The sequence below is a fragment of the Odocoileus virginianus genome, chromosome 12, assembly GCF_023699985.2.
Source record: "Odocoileus virginianus isolate 20LAN1187 ecotype Illinois chromosome 12, Ovbor_1.2, whole genome shotgun sequence".
Classification (NCBI taxonomy): domain Eukaryota; kingdom Metazoa; phylum Chordata; class Mammalia; order Artiodactyla; family Cervidae; genus Odocoileus; species Odocoileus virginianus.
Window position 1 is genome coordinate 56,889,433 of NC_069685.1, and position 22,877 is coordinate 56,912,309.

Genomic DNA, 22,877 nt, shown 5'->3' on the forward strand with positions numbered 1-22,877 from the left:
AGGTGCGAACTGGGAGAGGAGATTTATTAAACCGGAAATCCGGAAGTATGTACGTCTGTACTTGTGTGTGTCACATAAGGCTGTGTCTGACTCTTTGCAACCCCATGGACTGTAGCCCACCAGTCTCCTCTGTCCACGGGACTATCCTGGCAAGAATAATGAAACGGGTAGCCACTGGACAGTATCAAGCAGAGAACTGACATAAACCAGACGGGAGGGCTTACATTTTTACAAGATCACTTGGTGCTGGGTGCAGAACACTTCATGAAACGGCCACAGAGGAGGCCAGAAGAAACCGTGAGTTTGGTGTGGGGCATCGGAGCTAGATAACCTGGGTTTGAAGACCTGCCTTCTCTACTTGTCACTTGGAAGACAGTCAACAGACAAGGGAGTCAGGGAGAACCCTGTGAATCCAATTCAGAGTTGTCCAAAGATAGAAGTGTTGCCTTGGTAAGAAGTGATCTCCCCGTCACTGGTGGCATGTAAGCAGAGAGTTGATGATGAACATCTGATAGGGATGAAGTGTTATGGTGAGAACATATAAATTGTATACTCATAGAAACTTTCCAGTATTAAGTCATTATGCTATTGAACTCTTTTTTCACTTAAAAATAATTTTTAAGCTTCTTTTTTAATGTGGACCATTTAAAAAATCTTTATTGAATTTGTTACAATATTGCTTCTGTTTTACGTGTTGGTTTTTTTGGTCACAAGGCACGTGGGATCTTAGCTCCCCAACCAGGAATTGAACCTACACCCTCCACATTGGAAGGTGAAGGCTTAACCACTGGACCACCAGGGAAGCCTCTACTTTTAAAATTTTAATTTAAAATGAAACCATGCCATGATTATACATGGAAAACCAGTTTCTCTTGTCATAAATTGATGGTAACCATACAAATAAGTACAAGTGACAACAAAAACAAAATTATGCTATTAATTTAAGCCAATATTTTTACCTGTTGAAGGCTCCAGGCTCTTTCTGCTCTCTCTTCATTAAAAATAGAGGTGAACAATTGTTAGAAAGATGCTAAAGACCCATCGGCACCAATGGAGACTGTCTCCTTGCTGGAATCCCAAGACTGGAGGAAGACAAGAGAAGAAAGGCAACGATTTCTCACCATGTGATTCAAGATTATTTAAAGTTCTGTGAGCTACTTACCCTGGAGGAGGAAATGGCAACCGACTCCAGTATTCTTGCCTGGAAAATCCCACGGGTGGAGGAGCCTGGCGGGCTACAGTTCTTGGGGTCACAAAGAGCTGGACACAACTGAGCAACTAACACTTTCTGTTTTTAGGAAGTGTGCTGTCCTAAATAAAGCTGCGTAAGCCAATGAGACAGCCCATAGCCACGTGTGGCTATTTACATTTCAATTAATTTAAATTTAATACCATGAAAAATTCAGCTCTTAAGCCTCACTAGCCATATTCTGAGTGCTCCATCGCCACACATGAATAATGGCTACCGTATTGGGCAGTGTGGAACATTTCCATCACTGCTAAAACTTCTGTAGAACAACGCTCTTCTAAGGCATTTCCTTTTGAATCAGGGTTTGGGGGAGCTTACTGACATAAGCATGTTTCAAAACTCCCTTCTCTAAGTGCTGATGAAAGGGGTCAGGTCAGGTGTCTCTGGAGACAGCAGGGAAACAGATGGGGCGGAGGCTGCAGTGAGGCAGATGGGGTGTCAGTTCTGCCCCTTCTGGAGCTCACCAGAAACCCCTCCCACCTCTGCATCCTTAGAGAGAAGACCCCCTTGCTGTTGTCTCCCTGAGCATGGAGCCCCCTCTACGTCTCTTCAAGGCCTCTTTCTCCTCCCCACCATGCAGCATCCAGAATACCAACCCAAATGCCTATTAATGCCCATCTCAGAGACAGGCCAAGGCACAGCTGGGGTCGGGGGTGGGGAGGGAAGAGGAAGATGGCTTAGAAATTAAGATTTTGCCCAAAGTGGTCACTGAGTCTAACTTGACCATCCAAATCAGAGGCTTTCCGGCTGTCCAGTTTCACATAATCAGCCATACTACTTAATTTTCAAAATCCTTTTTTTCCCCTCCTTTAGAAAGATGCAGGGCCAGTATTTGGATGGAGCATGTTGCTGTTGTTCAGTCACTAAGTCGTGTCTGATTCTTTGCAATCTCATGGATGGTAGCCCGCCAGGCTCCTCTGTTCATGAGATTCCCCAGGCAACATTCCTGGAGGGGGTTGCTATTTCCTTCTCCAGAGAATCTTTCCTCATTAGGAACATAACTAGCCACCTATTACCTCGATTCAAACCCTAACTCTGACATTTGTTAGCTGGACAACCTTGAGCAAGTTGTTTAACCTCTCTGAGCCTCAGGTGTTCTGCCTGTAACATGGGGATTCATCGTAATATAGTGCTCACAGGATTAGGTGAAACAACATATGTAAAGTCCCTGGTGCATGGTTAATGTTAAAAGAAAATATCAGTGCTTATGTCGAGCACTGAAAAGATTAAAAAAGATATCTGTGGATATCCTGCAGAGAATATAAAGAAGTACAAAAACAATAAGGATGGTGATGGGAATGTTGCTACTAGTAACTGAGAATTTTAATATTCTAGAGGAAGTTACTCTTGGGCACCCCATTTTCCAGACCCCCGAAATCCCTGATCCCCAACATTCTAAGAACATACAGTAAATATCGTTAATATCCATCCATATCTAGGTCTCTAGTTCCAGGTTCAGAAACGATTACAAGTTCTCTTTCCCTTGAAAGTAGGTGTGATCATATGACTGGATTTGGCCAATTACATATGAGCAAAAGTAATTTGCTCATTACACTGCTCATTAAGAAAAAAAAAAAACCAAAAAACAACTACATCGCTTCCTGGCCAAAGCACTGACTTCCGGATGCTTAGACTCTACCATCCTCTTCCTCTAGTGCATGGATCATGGACATGTGTGCTGAGATGTCAACAGCATAAAATGTTCCTCCAGCTGCATCCAGGAATGACTCCAGTGAGCAGAGACGTACCAGCTGACGAAATGAACTTTCATTGTTTTATTTTTTACTTTCTTTAGTTTTTAAAAAATGTATTCTATGTTTTTGGTTGTGCTGAGTCTTCATGGGTGCCTGCGGGCTTTCTCTAGTTGTGGAGACTGGGGGCTGCTCTCTAGCGCTGCGTGAGGGCCCCTCATCGTGGTAGCGCCTCTTGTTTCGGAACACGGGCTCTAGGCGCAGGGGATGCCGTATCTGCAGCTCGCAGGCTCAGCAGCTGTAGCTTGATGGCTCCAGAGTCAGGCTCAGGACTTGTGGTGCATGGGCTTAGTTGCTCTGTGGCTCGTGGGATTTTCCCAGACCAGGGATCAAACCCACGTCCTCTGCATCGGCAGGAGGACTCTCAGCCACTCTACACCAGGCAAGTCCGAACCTTTATTCTTCTAAACCGCGAGATCATCAGACTATGTTATAACAGTGAGACCTAGCCCATCCTGACTCACACAGTGCAGTTAGCCCTTTCCCAAAGGCGGCATATGAGAGGCAGAATTTAGGTTTGCTCCTACACTGAGTGGGACTTCCCAGTGGCTCAGCAGGTGAAGAACCCACCAGCAACGCAGGAGACCCAGGACGCTTGGGTTCAATCCCTGGGTCGGGAAGATCCCCTGCAGAAGGAAATGGCAACCCTCTCCAGTATTCTTGCCTGGGAAATCCCGTGGACAGAGGAGCCTGGAGGGCTACAGCCCATGGGGTCGGCAAGAGGCAGACAGGACTCCGTGACTGAGCACACACCACACTGAGTTGCGCCTCACACCACTGCTGAAGGAGCGATCACCTCTGGACTCACCAAGGCCCTGAAACTTCCCGTGCCCCCAGAGCTTCAGCTTCTGCCCAGCCAGTGATCCCACACATTGTCCAGATGTGGGATCCAGTTGGGACACAAAGACCCGGATCTCACCGGCCAAGAGTTACAGAAAGAATTCCAGCCCTTCACCAAACTTCCTCCTCCCTGCCTGCACCAAATGCCTGCCAACCATTATGTGATCTGGCTCAAGTCCAGAGACATATTAGTCGTGACACTTTCAAAAACCCGCATCAACAAACAAGACACCACGGAGAATTCACTCCCCTCTTTCCAAACAAGAAGAGCCATATTGCTCTTCCAAAGAGCCACATTGCTAATTACGCAAACACTCTCCTAGTTACCAACAGCAGTGAGCTCTTTGCAATACTGTTTGCATGCTTTGGTTTGAAGAAAACTAAGAAAATAATTACAAGATTCTAAATTATCTGCTAAATGAAATTGTTCTTCAGTAGACTGTTGATTTTTTTTTTTCTTGGCAGCTTCAAGGGTTGTTTGGGGGCTAAAGCTGCATTCCGTACTAATTGTGTAATTTGTATGACATTTGTCATTCCCTTATTTGAAGCAATAAAGCAACAATAATCTCAAAACTAATAAGAAAATCCCTTGGTCTTTGGATTTCCTGGGATGCTGTTGAGCCTGTGAGGAAATTCTGTATTGGTTTCTGGAGCCCTAGAATACAGCATTTGAGAGGCTGGGGTGAGAACCTGGCCTTTGAATTATCACGGAGCCCTTGGAAGACTCCAGAAAAGTAAGCCTTGACTCTTGCCCTTGACCTGATTGCTGAAAGGATTATCAGCTCCGGACCTCCTCAGGGCCAGCCTTGCCCTCGACTCATCTGATCTCAGTGTGTAGTTTTAGAAGTAATATTTTTGTTGGCTTTCCTGTTAAAACAAATACATAATGAGATTCATAAAAAATCATTCCCCATCCCTTCATGCAGTTCTCACCATTGTTAACAGTTCAGTAAAAATCTGTTTAAAATTTGGAATGAATAGTAAAACATTCGAGTATGTTAAGGAGCACAGATATTATGGTTGTCATATAGTGCCCCCGGGTCATTGTTGACTGAGCCACATGTCGTGATACCTGCAACTTACCACCTTTCCCTTTTCTGAAAAAATTATTTATGTATTTTTGCCTTTTCACACTGTTCATGGGGTTCTCAAGGCAAGCATACTGAAGCGGTTTGCCATTCCCTTCTCCAGTGGACCACGTTTTGTCAGAACTCTCCAGCATGACCCATCCGTCTTGGGTGGCCTTGCTCTGCATGCCTCATAGCTTCATGGAGTTACACAAGGCTATGATCCATGTGATCAAATTGTGGTGTTGGAGAACACTCTTGAGAGTCCCTTGGACTGCAAGGAGATCGAATCAATCAATCCTAAAGGAAATCAACCCTGAATATTCACTGGAAGGACTGATGCTGAAACTGCAGTACTTTGGCCACCGACACAAAGAGCCAATTCACTGGGAAAGACTGTAATGCTGGGAAAGATTGAGGGCAGGAGGAGAAGGGGATGACAGAGGATGAGATGGTTGGGTGGCATCCCTGATTCAATGAACAAACTCCGGGAGATAGAGAAGGACAGGGAAGCCTGGGGTGCTGCAGTCCATGGGGTCGCAAAGAGTCAGACATGACTTAATGACTGAACAACAAGGATTCCAGCCTCCTGGGTTTCATACCCTGCAGAGGATGGGCAGGGCCTTGGCTTGCTTCTAACCAATAGAATACAGCAAAGGTGGTAGATGTCACTTCCTTGATGATATAACACAAGACTGTCACTTCCATCTTGCTGGTCAACTCTTGCTGATTTTGATGAAGGCAGCTGCCACCTCTACCAGGCAGAAGTCGGCCTCTGCTCCAGCGATGAGAGCAATGCACTGGGCACAGCTTTGTGTTGCAGCAAAATTTCTGGGAGCATGTTTCTGCATTCTCAGAGGAGGAACAGTCTTTAAGGAGTATAGATTTTTTTTTTTAATTTCATTTCTTTATTTATTTGGCTGCATCAGATCTTAGTTGTGGCATGCAGGATCTTCACTGAGGCACAGGGGCTTAGTTGCCCCGTGGCATCTGGGATCTTAGTTCCCTGGCCAGGAATCGAACCCTCATCCCCTGCATTGGAAGGCATATTCTTAACCACTGGACCACCAGGGAGGTCCCAGGAGTATAGCATTTTAATTGCTAATTAAATAGGCTCATTGGCAATAATATAGAAATTTGCTGAGTGCTTCATACAAAGCATGCTAGGCACTGCCCAAAGCACTTTACCCCTCTTCAGTCTTCAAAAACATGTTGTGAGGTGGGAATTGTCCTTATGTCCATTTTACAGATGTGTAAATGGAGGTTCTGAGGGATTCTATAACCTGCTTGAGGTCACCCAGAGACTGACCCTGGATTTGAACTCTATGCCATCTGCCTCCAGAGCTCTCATCCCAAGGCACTGTACCTTGTTACTTCTGCAGTTGCTATTTCCCAGTGGATGTTAGTTCTGCATTTAGAAATTCAGGGCCTTCATTTAGAATTTTATATGAAGGAAATTGATTTCTTATTGATTGGGGGATATTTAGTTTTCAGATCTGCTCCTCATTCATGCCCCTCTTTGCTCCCTCCACACCTCCAAATCAGAGAGGGGTGATTGTTTATCTACAGCATTTGCATTGGTATTCACCCAACAGTTGCTTAGATAAAATGACCTCTGAAGGTTTCCTACCCTGACTCTCACATTCCCTTTGGATTCCATTCTTGTTCCTTATAATTTAGTTTCAAGATTGTGAGCACATCCAGCTTTTTCTTTATATACCTCGGACCAGCCATTGGCCCACAGCAATTTCATCCTCAATATTACTCCTTCTACAAACATTTCTGAGATACAGCTTTTACAGACCCAAAGCCTTGGGCAAGTGGCAGGATGCTCAGAATTTGTGACCCCTGGGCCTGAAATCCCCCCGAAATCCCAAATCCACACATAGCTTAGTGCCCAGGATTGAAGAGTTTTGATCCTTTGTCCCCCTCAGTGAAAGAGACTTTGACTGGCAGAGCCAGAGGTAGGTAAGTCAAAGGAAGTTCTTAAATCAGACTCTTCACGCCAGAGCATGTGAATACATAATCTCCCGCATATGCCAGGATACACAATACATCATCATCCATAATCGTAATATGGCATCATATATCACCTGCTCATAATAAATAGCATATCATCTGCTCATAATATTTTATCATATAATATCATGACACCTGCTCACAACATCATATATTATGTGATCGACACTCAGCATTTCCTCCTAGAAGAGCGTCCTCAGATATATTTGTTTAAAAAAAAAAAAGTGTTGCTGACTTTTGTTAGAAGGTGGGGTGTTTTCTAAAGTCCTGGAGGCTGACTTGAATAGACTTAGAAGAATCCTAACACAACATTTCAGTGGTAAAGAATCCACTGCCAGCGCAGGAGATGCAGGAGATGTGAGTTTGAGCCTTGGGTCAGGAAGATCCCCTGAAGAAGGGAATGGCAACCCACTCCAGTATCCTTGCCTGGGAAATCCCATGGACAGAGGACTCGAGCGGGCTACAGTTCATGGGGTTGCAAAGAATCAGACATAACTGAGCAACTGAGCATGCAATAACAGCACAACATTACATGTAGCTCCTCATCCATGATGCATGGTTTAAGTGGGACAAAGAGAAACAGCATTTGCTTTCATGGTCTCAAATCCTTGGAAAACAAAACTGGTTACACAGTATGCACATATCAGACTTCTCAGTGGACAATTTAACACATGGTCCCCAAATTCTTTGACACCTTTCCACTGAGTGGGGGTCATCTATGTCCTGCCTCTTCAATCTGCGTGGGCATGTGACTGTTTCAACCAATGAGATAGGGCAGAAGTGATGTGTGGCTTCCCACACTGGGTCATAAAAGACCAAAGACCACGACATAAGCTGTCTGACTACCCTGAGGCCTCCATGCTGTGAGGAAGCCCAAGGTTACATGAGGAGGCCATGTGCAGGTTCTCCAGTCAACGGACCTTTCCTCTGAGTCACCCCAGCTCAGTCTCCAAACATGTGAATTGAAGATGTTTCCAGGTGAGATTAGCCCCTAGCTGCTGTTATATTCTGCCTTCAAAGGTCGCCTTCCTGACCCAAGGATGCCTTTTAAACACATGGTCCCAGACAGCATGGAGCAGAGACAAACCACCCCACTCTGCCCTGTCTGAATTCCTACCAGACAAAATCTGGGGTTATTATTTTTAGTTAATTAATTGGCCGCATCAGGTCTTAGTTGCAGCATGCAGGATTTTTCATTGCAGTGCATGGACTCTCCCACTGTAACTTGCAGGCTCAGTAGTTGCGGCTCGTGGGCTCTCTAGTTGTGGCCTGCAGACTCCAGCGCTCTCGAGCTTCAGTAGTTGCCGTAAGTAGGGTTAGTTGCTCCGAGGTACATGAGATCTCATTTCCCTGACTGGGGATTGAACCCATGTCCCCTGCATCGCAAGGTGGGTATGTAACCATTGGACCACCTGGAATTGTTTTAAACCACTATGTTTGGGGTCTTTTAGTTAGGCAACTATAGTAACTGGCACAACATGCATGGAGGCCAAACAGAGCTATCAATGATGATAGTTATAGTAGCAATGATAACAATGATAATCGCCAAAATTTGGTGAGTACTTAAATGACCCTATGGAATTGGTATCATTGTTATCATGCCCATTTTACGGGTAAGACAACTAAGGCACATGGATTTAGTCAATAAATAGATATTCAGGATCTGTATAAGGCAGATGCTATCCTAGGGACTGGGGGTACAGCAATCAAACAAAACACAGATCCATGGGAGAAGCTGACAATAAAAAAAAAACAACCCCAAAATTAGTGATATCCAAAGTAAGTCAAGATGAAGAAACTGGAGCACAAGAAGTCTAACTGAAGTCATAATTGTCTGGCCCACTGCTTGCTAACAGTCAAGGACATTGTCCCTATATGGTCTCCTGGACCCAGATGATTTAGAAATATTTACCTGCAAGTATTTTTGCTATGCCCAGATATAGACTAAAAGGTGACTCAGGATGTGACTCAACCTTGATGGCAATAGCACATCCTTTGACCTCACAATGAAACGTGAGTCAGAAGCCTGACTAACCCCAGGAGCCAGTGAGAAACACATAGTCTCGGGTCCTGCCCCAGACCTGCAGAATCAGACTGCAAGTTGATAAAATCCTCAGGTGATCCGAGAGCACGTGACAATTTAAGAAGTGCTGTTGGACACAGGATGTTCATAGTCGGTTGCTGTTAAGTAGAAGAGATGTTTTTGAACTGTGGTGTTGGAGAAGACTCTTGAGAGTCCCTTAGACTGCAAGGAGATCCAACAAGTCCATACTAAAGGAAATCAACCTTGAATATTCATTGGAAGGGCGGATGCTGACACTGAAGCTCCAATACTTGGGCCACCTGATGCGAAGAGCCAATTCATTGGAAAAGACCCTGATGCTGGGAAAGACTGAAGGCAAAAGGAGAAGGGGGTGGCAGAGGATGAGATGGTTAGAGAGCATCACTGACTCAATGGACGTGAATTTAAGGAAACTCCTGGAGATAGTGGAGAAGAAAGGAACCTGACGTGCTGCAGGCCATGGGGTCACAGTCAGACACGACTTAGCGACTGAACAACAATAAAGTAGCAGGAAGAGGGTCCTCTGGGTCTGTATCCGTGCCTGGCTCAAAACGGCAAACAAGCAAGGACAATGTGTGACTCCACCCTCATGGGCCAGGGGTGCCCAAGAGCAGGTGCCTGCACATTCTCACACACACCTCCAGGAAAGATTCTCGAACCTCAGAATCAGTTCCCAGCAAGCACCATGCATTTCCACTCAGCGTGACCATTGCCTGGCCAGGGGTGTTCAGGCTGTGAAAATTTCTATCAGGCCAAGTATTTTTTTAAACACATTTATCTTTATTTTATTTTTGTAAATTCCCCAAGGGATCACCAAAGAGCTGAAATTACCTAAGTAAATACAGATTTTTATTCTTGTATTTAGCATCTGATCTCTGGTTTCTTAATCCTGTCTTTTACAAACTATATGTATGGGACTCCCCTGGTGGTCCTGTAGTTAAGACTCCACACTTCCAAGGCAGGGGGTGTGGGTTTGATCCCTGGTTGGGGAAATAGGATTCTCCATGCCATGTGGTGTAACCAAGAAATAAAAAAACTAAATAATGTCAAAAAATAATTATAATGTTAAAAAATAAGTAAAAACTATATGTACAAATGCAAAGGTACTTCCCTGTCATGAAATGAGACTAGAAATGAGAAATCTAGATTTACAGAGAAACACTTTTTAAAATTTAAATTAAAAAAAAAAAAACTCGATTCCAGGATTTCTCAACCTTAGCACCATTGAAACGTGGACTGGATAATTCTCTGTGATGGGATCGAGGCATTGGAGGATGTTTAGCAGCATCCCTGGCCTCTACCCATGTAGCATCTACTAGTAGCATCTTCATCCCCAACCAAAAATGTCTGCAGATCTTGCCAGACATCTCCTAGGGGTCAAAATCATCAAGGTCGAAAACCACTGTATTATCCTACAAATCAGAGACTGCCAACACCTTGGTGCAAATCCAACCCCAGTTCCATCTTCCCAAGATGTTTTGAATGGTCAACATCCTGGGTAGATGGGACAGCTGTCAGTTAACACCTTCTCCTCACGCGGTCTGTTTGTGCCCCAGTGTGAACTCCTGGGCGACCGTGTGTGTGTGTGTGTGTGTGTGTGTGTGTGTGGAGTACGTGTGTGTTATTCCAGTAATTCTTTTATCTACTTCTCACACCCTGAGCTTTATGAACATTCATCAAAATAATTGACACGGATGAAATTAGCACTTCCTGCTATGTCGGGCAGATAAACTTTGCTGAATATTGATTTCACACAAAGAAAATGACATGTGCTTAGGCCTAACCCTTTATCTGGCCGGGCCAGGGAAATACGGCAGGAGGGGGACGGGCCGGCCGCCGCCGGTGGAGAAGCGGCCATAAGAATTACTTTTATCTCTTCTTCCACAAGAAGACAAGGGAAGATAAGGAGCCAGAAAGAGAGAAAGCACAGCCCTGGGCATTGGGGAAATCCGCAGAAGGCGTGGGACAGGGCAGCACTCCGGGGACTGGGGGGACCGGAGCCGATAAATTCAGAAGAGGAGGAACAGGGTGGGAAAGGCTGAGGGGGATGGGTCCTGGGGGACAGGGGGCTGAGGGGAGCTGGCTGGCCTTGGGTTCAAATCCCAGTCCAGTCGCTTAAAATGAGGGTGACCAATCATTCCAGTTTGCCCGGACTGAGGGGTTTCCTAGGATGCTGGAATGGCAGTCTTAAGCAAGTCAGGACAGGTGGGCATCCTACAGTTTAGCTTCATGGCACCAAACCAGCTGGTCCTCAGTGTTTGGGCTTTTTTTCCTTTCAAGATTTGTTTATTTATTGGCTGCTCTGGGTCTTCATTGCTGCATGAGGGCTTTCTCTACTCGAGTAAGTGGGGGCGACTCTTCGTTGCGCTGAGGGCTTCTCATCACGGTGGCTTGCTGCAGAACACAGGCTCTAGGCACACGGGCTTCAGCAGCTACAGCTACTGAATGTAGCTGCTGCAGCTACTGTGGGTTGTGGGTCAGTAGTCGTGGCTCGCGGGCTCTAGAGCACAGGCTCGGTAGTTACAGCTCACAGGCTTAGTTTCTCCGTGGCATGTGGGATCTTCCTGGAGCAGGGATTGAACCCACGTCCCCTACATTGGCAGGTAGATTCTTATCCACTGCACCACCAGGGAAGCCAGGCCCTCAGTTTTCTTATTTGTAGGAATGACTTACCTCTCTGGTCTGGGACAGGGACAGAAGTGAAAACCCCTTGGAGTTGTGACACGTGGAACCCCCAATCTTAAGAGACAACTTCTAGATCAAGGTCACCTCCTCCCAGAAGCACTCCCTGATCACCCCAGCTCATAAAACTCCATGTTCCATGAAGGCCCCCAGCTCCAACTGCCTGGCTTTTTCTTCCAAAACAGAGTAATGCAGAAGAGGCAGTTTCAGAAATGCTGTATTCCTCCCTTCACCTTTGATTGCAAATCATGTACTTGCTACTGTCTGGGGCCAGGCAAGTCTCTGAGATGGGAAACGTTTTCCCTGTGATGGCCAAGTTCACTTTGCTGAAGGCCTACTATGTGCCAGGAGCTATGTGAGGAGGAGCAGGAGGTGTGACGGCTGACAGCCAACGGCCATGCCTTCCTCTTCACAGGAGAATCCCTAAACATCCTCAGGGTCTTGGGCTTACACTTAGCAAAATGTTTGGCCACACCCCACCCCAAAAAGGAAGCAGGCTGGCTTTGAGGTCAGACTCTAGATGGGGTCCCTGCCACTCCTGAGTCACTACCCAGGTTCTCATGACATGTGGGGAGCATGACTGACTGTCGTGCCCTGACTGGTTCATTCATGGGAGCACAATGAGTGGCAAGTGACCAGCAGAAAGGAGAAAAAAAGGCATTGGGAAAGCAGGTAGGAAAGTGTAATGGTTAGGGTGATTCAAGAACTATCTAGGCCTGGGTTGATTCCCAGGAACACCTTTTACTGTGTCACCAGAGAAAAAGAGCTGTCCTTGCTTTATTTTCCTCTTCATTGAAAAGTGGACCTAGGGACTTCCCTGGAGGTCCAATAGTTCAGAGGCTATGCTTCCACTGCAGCGGGCATGGGTTCAATCCTTGATCCAGGAACTAAGATCCCACATGCTGCATGGTGCAGCCAAAAAAAAAAAAAAAAACAGAAAGAAATAAAAATGGGCTTATAATAGGAGCCACCTTGTAAGATTAAGTAAGGCACAAATGAGCTAAAAATATTTTAAGGAGCTTAAAATAGCACCTGGCATGGGGCAAGTGTTTGCCATCTTTATCAGAATAAGAGGTGCTGTGTTGTATGACATGGAACACAATGGGAAGGGCATCCCCTGGGGTATGCAATGTGGATTCTCACAATCACCTGACAGTCATAATAGGGACAATTCTGGATCAAGGTCACCTCCTCCTAGAAGCCCTCCCTGACCACCTCAGCTCACTTCTGCATGCCATGATGGTTCACTGCCACACCTACCTGGCTCACTCCAGAAGCATTTGGGAGTGTTCAGGCAAGGTCGGGCTCTCTTGGTCATCTCCACACCCACTCAAAGCCTCTGGGGCACAGCAGACTGACTATACTGAGAAGGGCATGTTTGCCGGCAGGCAGCCCACCCCCCAGACCCCACGAGATGCTTGTCTCTTCTCCAGTAAAGCTTGATCAGGATGTAAGAATAACATGTCATTCACTGAGTCTTGTCTGCTGCCATAATGCCTTATATTCTCATTTAAACCTAAAAACAACACTATAACATGGGCAGTAGTAGCCTCATTCTTCAGATTAGGGAATTGAGTCTCAGAGCAGAAGTCACCTGGCGGAGGTCACCAGCTGGAGCTGGGACTTGTACCTGGTGGGCCTTAATCACCACCCTCTTCTGCCTCCCCTTGGAGGTCACCATAAGAGGCAGCTATGATGACCTGGAGAGTCCAACAGGCCAGAGTTCAAGTCCTCCTCCTGCCACTTCCGGAGTGACCTTGCAAGAATCCCATAACCTCTCCAAACATCCATTTTACCTGCCTCCCTGTTAGGGAGGATTTATGGTCAGAGGGGAAGTACCCAGCACAGTGCTGAGAGCCCAGTGACTTGCAAAGAGATGCTCCAGGTACCATTCCTACAGAGGTAGGAGTGTGCCATGGTCAGAGCCCCACCCAGCACCCCCTCTATGAAGGGCAAGATCAGATCTTGATCATTCCTAACGCCCCTCTGGCCTGACTAGGTCTTGGCCTTGACCGTTTGGGAGCAAACTATCCCTACTTCAGCTCCAGTCAGGCCCCGCCAGGCTCAGAGACCAGTCAGGTCTGAGATGTTCAAGCTCAGCCATGCCACACCGTTTCCCCAGGCACTGGGCGGCAGCCCCACCCCCTGGCCATTCCCCACTCGGTGCCCAAGTCTCACGTCCCAACGGGGGGCCGTGGGGCTGCGGCTAATTGCAAATCATTTCTCAGGGCTCCCCGCTGTTCAGCTAAATTCACTGGAACTAATGGGTCCCGAAACAAATTTCACAGAAGAGCCAGGGCAATTACATGATGCTTAGTTCCCGACTCCCCACCTCCCCCAGCAGAGGCTCCGGACTGGGGGCAGAGAGGACTGGGTGGAGTGGGACAGGGAACATGGATGCCGGGTGGCTTCTAGGAGCCAAACCCCTCCTCCATCCAGCCCTCCCAAATCTTATCATCTTGATCACACTGTCCAGCATCACCCCTCCTTGGGCCCTCCTCCCTCCCAACACCTCCATTATCTTCATTTTCAAGCTGAGGACACATCGAGATACAATGAAAAAAGTAAGCACTGAACCAGACAGACTTGAGTTCAAAACCCAGCTTCAGCACTCATGAGCTGTGTGTCCTTAGAAAAACCACTTAGCGTCTCTGAGCCTCTGTTTCCTAGTCCCTGGAATGGGGACACCAAACTCTGGCATTGGCTATGGTGATGACTAGAGAGAATCACATAAAATAGTTTATGTGGATCCAGAACATACTAGGCCCTCAACAAATATTGGTCCCTTCCAGCACCTACTTTATACGATCCTTTCAAGGTGATCAGGCGAACGTCTTCTCAGAGTATCAGAATCAATTCAAAGCAAGAGAACCAGAAAGCAAAGACCCAGTCTCACCTCCCCGAACAAGGGACTAAATATGCAATCTCTTTACTTACTGTTTTCTCCTCTCATCTCAGCCTTATCTTTTCAGAACCTCCCGCTTCCTCCTCAGACGCGCAGCATTTCCCATGAGCCTCTCCAAGAGCTTTATTTCATCCTGCATCCCCAGTTTATTGGTTGACGGAAATCACTTTAGAACTCTGTGGCCAAGCTGACTTGTGGAGACCGTTCAGGCCAGTCGCTGGTGACCATTTTTCTATCACAGGACTCACGGCAGGCAGGCCCAGGTCCTGCAAAGGAAAACAATAATTTGTCATCAAGATCGCCCGCCAACAGGGGCTTCCCTGGCGACTCAGTGGTAAAGAGCAGCCCGCCAATGCAGGAGACACGGGTTCAATCCCTGATCGAGGAAGATCTCACATGCTGCAAAGCAAATAAGCCCGTGCACCAGAACGGGAAACTAGAGAAAAGCCCACACAGAGGGAAGACTCGACACAGCCAAAAATAAAACTAAATAAGAAATTATTTTTAAAAGCCTGCCATCAACAGGACCTCGGTAAATGTTTCCTTAGCTGCAACCGAGTGGGCTTGGCTGAGAGTCACCTGTCACCCTGGGGGGGTGTTGGGAACCCACTCTTTTGATCCCTGCTCCAAGACAGCATGCCAGGCTGCAAGGAAGTGCCCGGCGAGACTGTCTGGTTTGACTGAATTCCTGCTATATTTTGTTTTTCAAAAGTTAGGAAACCACTCACTCACTTATAAATAACTAAAAACGCATCTAGTAGTGTGTTGAACCATCCAGGTTCAATGACTGATTTGACAAATGCTTGTTGAGCCCTGCTATGCACTAGGTCCTCTCCAAGTTACTGAGCTGCCTACTGAACAAGACAGATCCCTTCCTGCCCTCGGCTGACAATCTGATGGGAGGAACGGACTTGAAACAAGCAAAGACGCAAGACAGTATCAGATAGTGCCAAGAACAAATAAGATAATAAAGATAAAGAGGGTAGAGTGAGTGCTAGAGGTCTACTAGATTGAGTGGTCGTGAGAGGGTGACATTTCAACTGGGAACTTAAGGAAAAGAAAGAGCCAGGGTGGCCAGAGGTAAAGTGTCCTGGAAAGGACCAGCAAGTACAAAGGTCCTGAGGTAGAAATGAGTTGGAGCAGATGGAGTTAGGTGGGCAAGGCAGGGAGTGAGAGGAGGTGAGACGAGTTGGCCAGGTCATGGAGAGCCTCAGAGGCCAAAATAAGGTTTCTGAAGATAAGGGGAAACTTTTGAAGGTTGTAAGCAGAAGAAATTAATTCAGGTTTTTGGAAGATCTCTGTGGTTGTGATATGGAGAAGGGAGAGGACAGGGGAGAGGGGAGGAGAGGAAGCAGAGAGGCCAGAGGGGAAACGGTTGTCCAGCGAAGCAACAAAAGCACATGGCCAAGGGTGAAGGTGAGACACCTACAGATGTGTGATCTAGTCTACCGATCATGCAGGTGGGCACACTAGATTCAGAAGGGAAGCCATCTGCCCCCGACTGCCCAGTCAGTCAGATGTGCAAACCCAGAGCTCCTATCTCAGGCCAGACCCCGTTTCATTTCCCCACCATCAACTGTCCCAGAGGGGAGCCAGGCTGAGTGAGCTCCAGCTAATGTCTCCACACTTCCAGTCTTCTTTGAAAGTGAAAGTGAAGTCACTCAGTCATGATCCGACTCTTTGCGACCCGGTGGACTGGTAGCCCACCAGGCTCCTCCATCCATGGGATTCTCCAAGCAAGAATACTGGAGTGGGCTGCCATTTCCTTCTCCATAGGATCTTCCCAACCCAGGGGTCGAACCCAGGTCTCCTGCATTGCAGGCAGACGCTTTAACCTCTGAGCCACCAGGGAAGCCCTAATCAAAAATCCCTGTAGTGGATGGTTTGGTGATGAGAATAATCCACCTGTGATTTATCTGCTTCGGAAGTTTGGTATCACTTTTAAGCACTGTGAACACATCTGTGTTCCTGTCCAGAAATAAAAAACTATTTAAGAAAAACTTAACTTGGGGGGGCTTCTCTGGGAATCCATTGGTTAGGACTGGGTACTTTCACTGCAGAGGGTGAGGGTTCAATCCCTGGTTGGACAACTGAGATCACACAAGCTGTGCATGGCCAAAACAAACAAAAACAAAAACCCTAACTCAGTTGAAAGGGGGGCCATTCTTTCATGTCAGAGAGCATCTCTGGGGGCAGAGGCTGTGTAACTTGTCTCTGGGCACCCCTAGCTAACAGCAAGCAAAGAGCAAGTAATAAAAGCAATCCCTTTTAAGGCAGTGATGATACTACCCTTACTATATACTCAGTGATTGCCAAGGACTTCCATTAACTCTTCATCTAATCCTCATAACATGAAAGAAGGTGGGCTTTACTGTTGTCCCCATTTTACAGATGGGGATACTGAGGCTCAGAGAGGTGAAGCCACTTGCCCAAGTTCATACAGCCTCACACAGGACTCAAGCCAGGTAACAATTAAATCCATGTTCTGAAATTTGAGGTCTATTTTGAGGAAGGAAAGAGGGAAGGAAGGACTATTTACTATTAAAACTCACTCTCTTTGTCATCCAGTGCCTCTTTTTTTAAACCTTAGATGATTCTCCTCCTCAAAGGGGTAGGGGGTGAGCAGGGGGGAGGGCAGAGTTTCAGCCATGGCTGGCTGAGAACTGGCCTCTGTCACCACAGGGTCTCTGGCACTCAGGATCTTTTTTCTTCTTCCCTGAGGTGCTTGTTCCCAACCTCTCCTCCAGTTTCCTTATTCCCTCTTCCAAAGTCCCCAGTAGAGAGTGGGGGCAGGGGGACACAGAGAATATATACACACACGAGTAAGTTGTCTCTTGTGACCCCACCTGCCCTTGGCTAAATGAATGCAGTGTCAGCCCAGATAATTCCAAAGCCATAAAGATGATATAAAAAAAAAGTGGGGGAATTGGTGCTGGGGAGGGATGGTGGTGGAGGAGATTACAAAAAAGGAGGATGAGCTGTGTGGCTTTGCTTCTTATCTAACCCGCAGCAGGCCTGGCTGGGGGCTGTCTCTCTCCAGGGGAGGAATCAGTGCCACCACCCCAGCCAGGGTGCCCCCTCCTCGGTCCCGCCCCTCCCCCCCCCCCCCCACAGTGCAGCAGGAGGCCCCAGAGGAGGACTCACCCCAGCAGAAGCCCAGGATCAGTCTGGGAGGCATTAACAGCTGAGTAGGAGGTGGTGAGTTGGGGTCTCCAAGAGCTATCTCCAAGGCCGGGGGCTGGGGACCTAGGGGCCTGCCTGCCTGCCTACCTGGGAGACCCAAGACACAGACCCCAGGTGAGAGGGGACAGTGTCCCAGGATGCTAGAGGTCACTCTTGGACAACTTGGTTATTTTTCTGAATATTTGACTCTGGAAAATAGGGCAGGGCAGGGCATATAATCACTGGACTGATACCTCTGAGCCTCAGCTTCCCCATCTGTACAATGGGCTCCATGAAGCTCCTACCCACGCCCTTCTTTCCTGAGATGTCAACACAACTGTTTGTGGGAGGAAGAGGGGCAGGGGGCAGGGCAGCAAGCCAACTGCAGGGGCTAAGACTCTCCACCAAGGGCATACTTTGTCCTGGTGAGAGATGGACAGACAGACCCATTCACAGAAACAGAGAATTAAAGCAGCAAAGAGAGACAGAGTAAGATGGTCAGAAACAGAGAGGAGGAGAATCGGAGAGGCAGAGAGATGGAGACAGTGAGACATACAGAGATGGACCCAGGGATGGAGACAGAGACAGAGTCAAATAGAGAGATGGAGCGAAATAAGAAGGAATAACGGAGAGGCAAAGAAATGGAAACACAAAGGTGGAGAGAGAGATAGAGACAGGGAGACAGTCACGGGCAGACAGAGAAAGAATGGAGAAAGGAAGAAAGAGAGAAGAAGGGAGAAAGGATGGGAAGTAGGGAGGCGGGGAGGAACAGAGAGAGAGAGAGAGAGAGAGAGAGAGAGAGCTAATGTAGACCCAACGACAGGGGATGTGGATAGAAGAGCAGGTTTGCACCCCCCTCCCCAATTCAGCCAGCCACCTCCCTCCGCTCCAAGCACCCTCCATCCTGCCTACCCCACCCGCTCTGCCTCCCTTTCTGCCCTCCCACCCTTGGGCTCCAAGTGCCCCTTCTTTCTTGCCTGTGCCCCGCCCCTGCTCCAGCCGCACCCACCCCAATCCCAGCAAAAAGGGGTCTCTAGATCGGGCAGTGATGATGTTAGTTTCTGACCCGCATCCCCACTCCCATATCCCGTACCTCCATCCTGTCTGCACCCCAACTCCCATCTGCCCCCCCATCCTGCCTGTGCCCCTGCGGCTTGTTCCAGCCCTTCCCCTCCCCCCTCCGCCCCCCAATTCCCGTCCAGGCCGCACTCTGCACCCCACCCCACCCCCCACCATCGGGCGGTTTCTCTCCCTCCAGGTCCTTGCCCCATCCTGCCTGCGCCCCCTCCCTACCTCGCATCCCGGTGGCTCCCTCCCCCCACCCCCACCCCACCCCCATCCTTCCGAACACGGCAGGGTTTTCTGGCGCCTTTGTGGCCGGCCCCGAAGTGCGCGGCGACAATGGCGAGGGTGACGGGGGTTAATTCGCGCGCGGAGGTAGGACGCGCGGGCGCCGGCCCGAACAATGCCCGCGGCGCGCCTTTGAGGCGGCCCATTGTGCGCTGTGTGAAACGGGAAATCTGTTCCCTGCGCCCAGATGCGGGCCGGCCCGCGGTGGGGGCGGCGGTCTGGGAGTGAGCCCGGGCCGGGGCGGCTGGGGCTGCCGTTCCGCGTTTGGGTGGATTTTAACCCCTGTCTGGTCCTCTCCGCATCCTTGAACTCTGTGCTGGGGAGGGCCAAGGGCGGCGGGAGGTCAAGGGTCTCCTCCCGCCCTGCGCCTGGTAGGCTGTGTGACGTGGGACAAGCCCCTGTCCCTCTCTGAGCCTCCCTTCCCCACCTGCGGACTCAGAGGAGGGGTTTCGACCCCTGACTCGGTCTGCGGGGCTGAAACTTGGACCTGGAAGGGGTCCACAGCTCAGGCAGAGTGAGCAGGCCTGACGCTCACATAGGCTTCCCAGCAAAATGGGGTCTCTACATCCCGCAGTGATGATGTCAGCCTCTGACCGCCCGCCTACCCCTTTTGACCAGTTCCAAACATCCAGCTCCACCAACACTCGCTGTGTGACCCTGGGGGAGCCTCCGACCCTCTCTGTGCCTCTCTTCCTTCTTCTGGGCGATGGAAAGCATTCTACCACCTTCCTTAGGGAGCCATTGTGAAGACTGAAGCAGGTGATGAATGTCAGGCTCCTAGTGGGGTCTGCTTTGTAGATACATAAAGCAAAATAATAATTAGATTTACTGAGCCCTCACTGTGTGCCAGGAACTGCTCTACTTTTAGGATATATATTTTTTACTGCCTTTTACAAACACACACACACATTATATATATATATATATATATATATATATAAAACATATGCATGTTTACATATATGTAAAACATTTACTGAACTCCATTATTCGCTAAGGTGGCCACTTAATCTAATGCCTCTGCTCATCCATATGGTGGAGACAATGCTTCTTACCACGCAAGGTAGCATGGACTCTCCAAGTCCTCTTTCAGAAGCCTCTGTGCTGGAGTAGGACAGACATGGACCCCTTTCCTCTCTTTCCATCTCTCCATCCCCTAGCGGGGTGGTTTCCATCAAGACCCCCACAGCATGGTCCATCTCCTTGGAGAAAGGACCTTCCGGGTGGACATGACCCAGGCACCTCTTCTCTCAACACCTAGTGAACAAACCCCTAATGACTGAGAAGTGGGGCTCCCATTCAGTGTGGGGGTGCTGGTGGGAGCAGGGAGAGAATGGGGGACTGATGGAAAGAACCCTGCGAGGGTGTAGGGGTGTCTCATGGGTTTCCCTGGGAAGCATCTCTTTGCTGGTATCCTCACTCACATCGGTCCATGGTTTGAAGGACTTGGATGATTCTTCCAAAATCACGGAGAAGGAAACTGAATTTCAGAGACGCTCATCTGAAGCTTCTGGGGGCTTCCCTGATGGCTCAGCATGTAAAGAATCCTCCTATAAAGCAGGAGACACGAGATACGTGGGTTTGATCCCTGGGTCGGGAAGATCCCCTGTAAGGAATTGGCAACCCACTCCGGTATTCTTGCCTGAAAAATCCCATGGACAGAGGAGTCTGGCAGGCTACAGTCCAACAGGTCCCAAAGAGTCAGACACAACTGAGCAACTACCCACACAGCACCCCTTCTAAGGTCATCCACAGCTTAAGAGCACATATGGACGCTCCAGAACCTCTTCCCCCCAAAAATGCCTGCCTGTCTGTCTACCCACAGAACATCCGCCTTACAACTCCAGGGCCCCCATATTCACCCTGCAGCTGACTGAGAAGTTCCATGGTAGCAAAGAGAATCCAAAGCTGAAATACGAATCTGGGCTTTACCAGGCTCGCCATATGGACCAAACTGGTGGTCTCCTTTAGCAAAAGCATTGGTCAGGCACTTATGGTTTCCTGGCATTCAGAATCAGGGTGTTAACACTTCATACACCCAGCCCCAAAACTGAGTTTGATGTTGGGTTGGTGTACGCTGTATCCAGGCCGAGCATAGGGTTGACCCACCGTCCTCCAGGTGGTGCTCATGCAGGTGGCCTGCAGGATGCCTTTGGAGAAACCTCGTGCAGGAAGTCGGTGAGAATGTACACCATCGTCACTTCCGGCCCCTGTCTTTCTCACCCTGCTTTTGCACCCTGCCCTTCATCTTCCCTCATCTATTTCAAGTCCTCTGAAAACCTCCTTCCCAAGAGAAAGTTGAAGCCCAGTCTCCGCTCTCCCTGAACAGTGCTCCCTTTTCCACGAATAGCGTGGACGGGGCTCTGAAAAGCCCCGGACTGTTGGGAGGCAGGGGGAGCAGCGGTGAGCGGCAGGTGCCTACGGGACCCTGCGTGCCGGGACGGGCACAGATGGAGTGGCTCTGGGCTGGGGGCAAGGGGCAGATGCAGCCACCCCTGGAGCCTCAGCTGCCTTGTTATCTCTTCATTGTCTTCCTGTCACCCCAGTCCACCACCCCCTCCCCGGCCGCCCTTCTGTCATCTCCACGTGCCCCGCCCTCCCCCAGCCAGCAGCCCAGCCCCAGGACTCCAGAGGGAGCTCCCGAGAGGGTCCCGGGGCTTCCCTGATCTGGGGGTGGGGGGGTGAGCGAAAGGGTGGGGGCCATGGGGTGAGTGGGAGGGAGGGTGCTTGGCTGGAGAGGCCGGGGATGGGGGTGTCAAAGTCTATAAATCACGCCCCACTGCGCTCCTGTTTAACACACACTTCTCCGACGAGTTGTCAGTGAAACCGTTAATTAATTAGCTAATCCCGCAATGAAGTGGATTCTAAATGGCTCTCCCCCTCCCAGCCTCCCATTTAGATAATTGCTGCTGAGGGATCTTTTGTGAGTCATTTTTTTCCAACAGGGATGGCCCTCCTGGAACACGGAGGGAGATGAATTTAAAGAAGGGGTCAGCCACTGTCCCCCAAGCTATGATGAAGGGGAGACAACCCAAGCAAAAGCTGGAAAAGGCAGTTGACTTTTGGAGGTGAGATGAGACGTAGGCAAAGGGAACTGAGTTTCGGTGTTTGCGGGTCTGTTCTACATCGCTATGATGCTTTGAGACTCTGTGGGAATCTTCCTAGGGCAGGGGTCTGAGGCTGGTAATAATAATAATAACCAGGATGATGGTGATGATGACTACTGCCAAATTGTTGCCTGGAGAATCCCATGGACAGAGGAGCCTGGTGGGCTACAGCCCATGGGGTCTCAAAGAGTCAGACATGACTGTGCGACTAACACTTTCACTTTTTTTTTTTTTTCACGGAATGGTAAACATGGGTCAAGCATCTCACTACATGCTTTACATGCATGTTCTCATTCATCCTTCTCACAACAGCTTTATGAGAAGGTAGGTAGGTTGATGGAGGCTGGGGAAACAGAGGTTCCAAATGAGGAGGTGAATTATCCAAGGCCACAGAGCTGGGAAACGACAGAGACTAGAATGAAACAAAGCTGTCTGACCTCAGAGTCAACAGTCTTAAGTATGAAAGGGTTTTAGGAAGGTCTGCACCTTTCCCAGAGGGGTACTGAGGTCTTTAAATAGGGATGTGATGAACTTGAAATCACACAGGAGAATAAGGAATATGTGATGACTGAATGAAACCCAACTCTTCTGACATATGACTCAGCATTCAGAAACTTTGCTGATCCTCTGTTGACCTTCATTGGGAGTAATGGAGAAAACATGGAGAAAAAACAGAGAACCTC

The 22,877-nt window shown here is 48.6% G+C and overlaps 1 long non-coding RNA gene across 2 annotated transcripts; it reads right to left on the bottom strand.

Annotated features, from left to right (window-relative positions):
• Positions 1–213: 213 nt before the first annotated feature.
• Positions 214–19,064, bottom strand: LOC110133727 (uncharacterized). 2 transcript variants are annotated; one of them, XR_011490557.1, is made up of 5 exons: positions 19,031–19,064; positions 17,720–17,946; positions 14,608–14,841; positions 960–1,082; positions 214–508 (listed from the first exon to the last, which is right to left on the bottom strand). It is a non-coding gene; the product is annotated as an uncharacterized lncRNA (long non-coding RNA). The 2 variants fall into 2 exon arrangements; XR_002312856.2 differs by lacking the exon at positions 19,031–19,064 and having other exon boundaries at positions 17,720–18,636.
• Between the last annotated feature and the right edge of the window lie 3,813 nt (positions 19,065–22,877).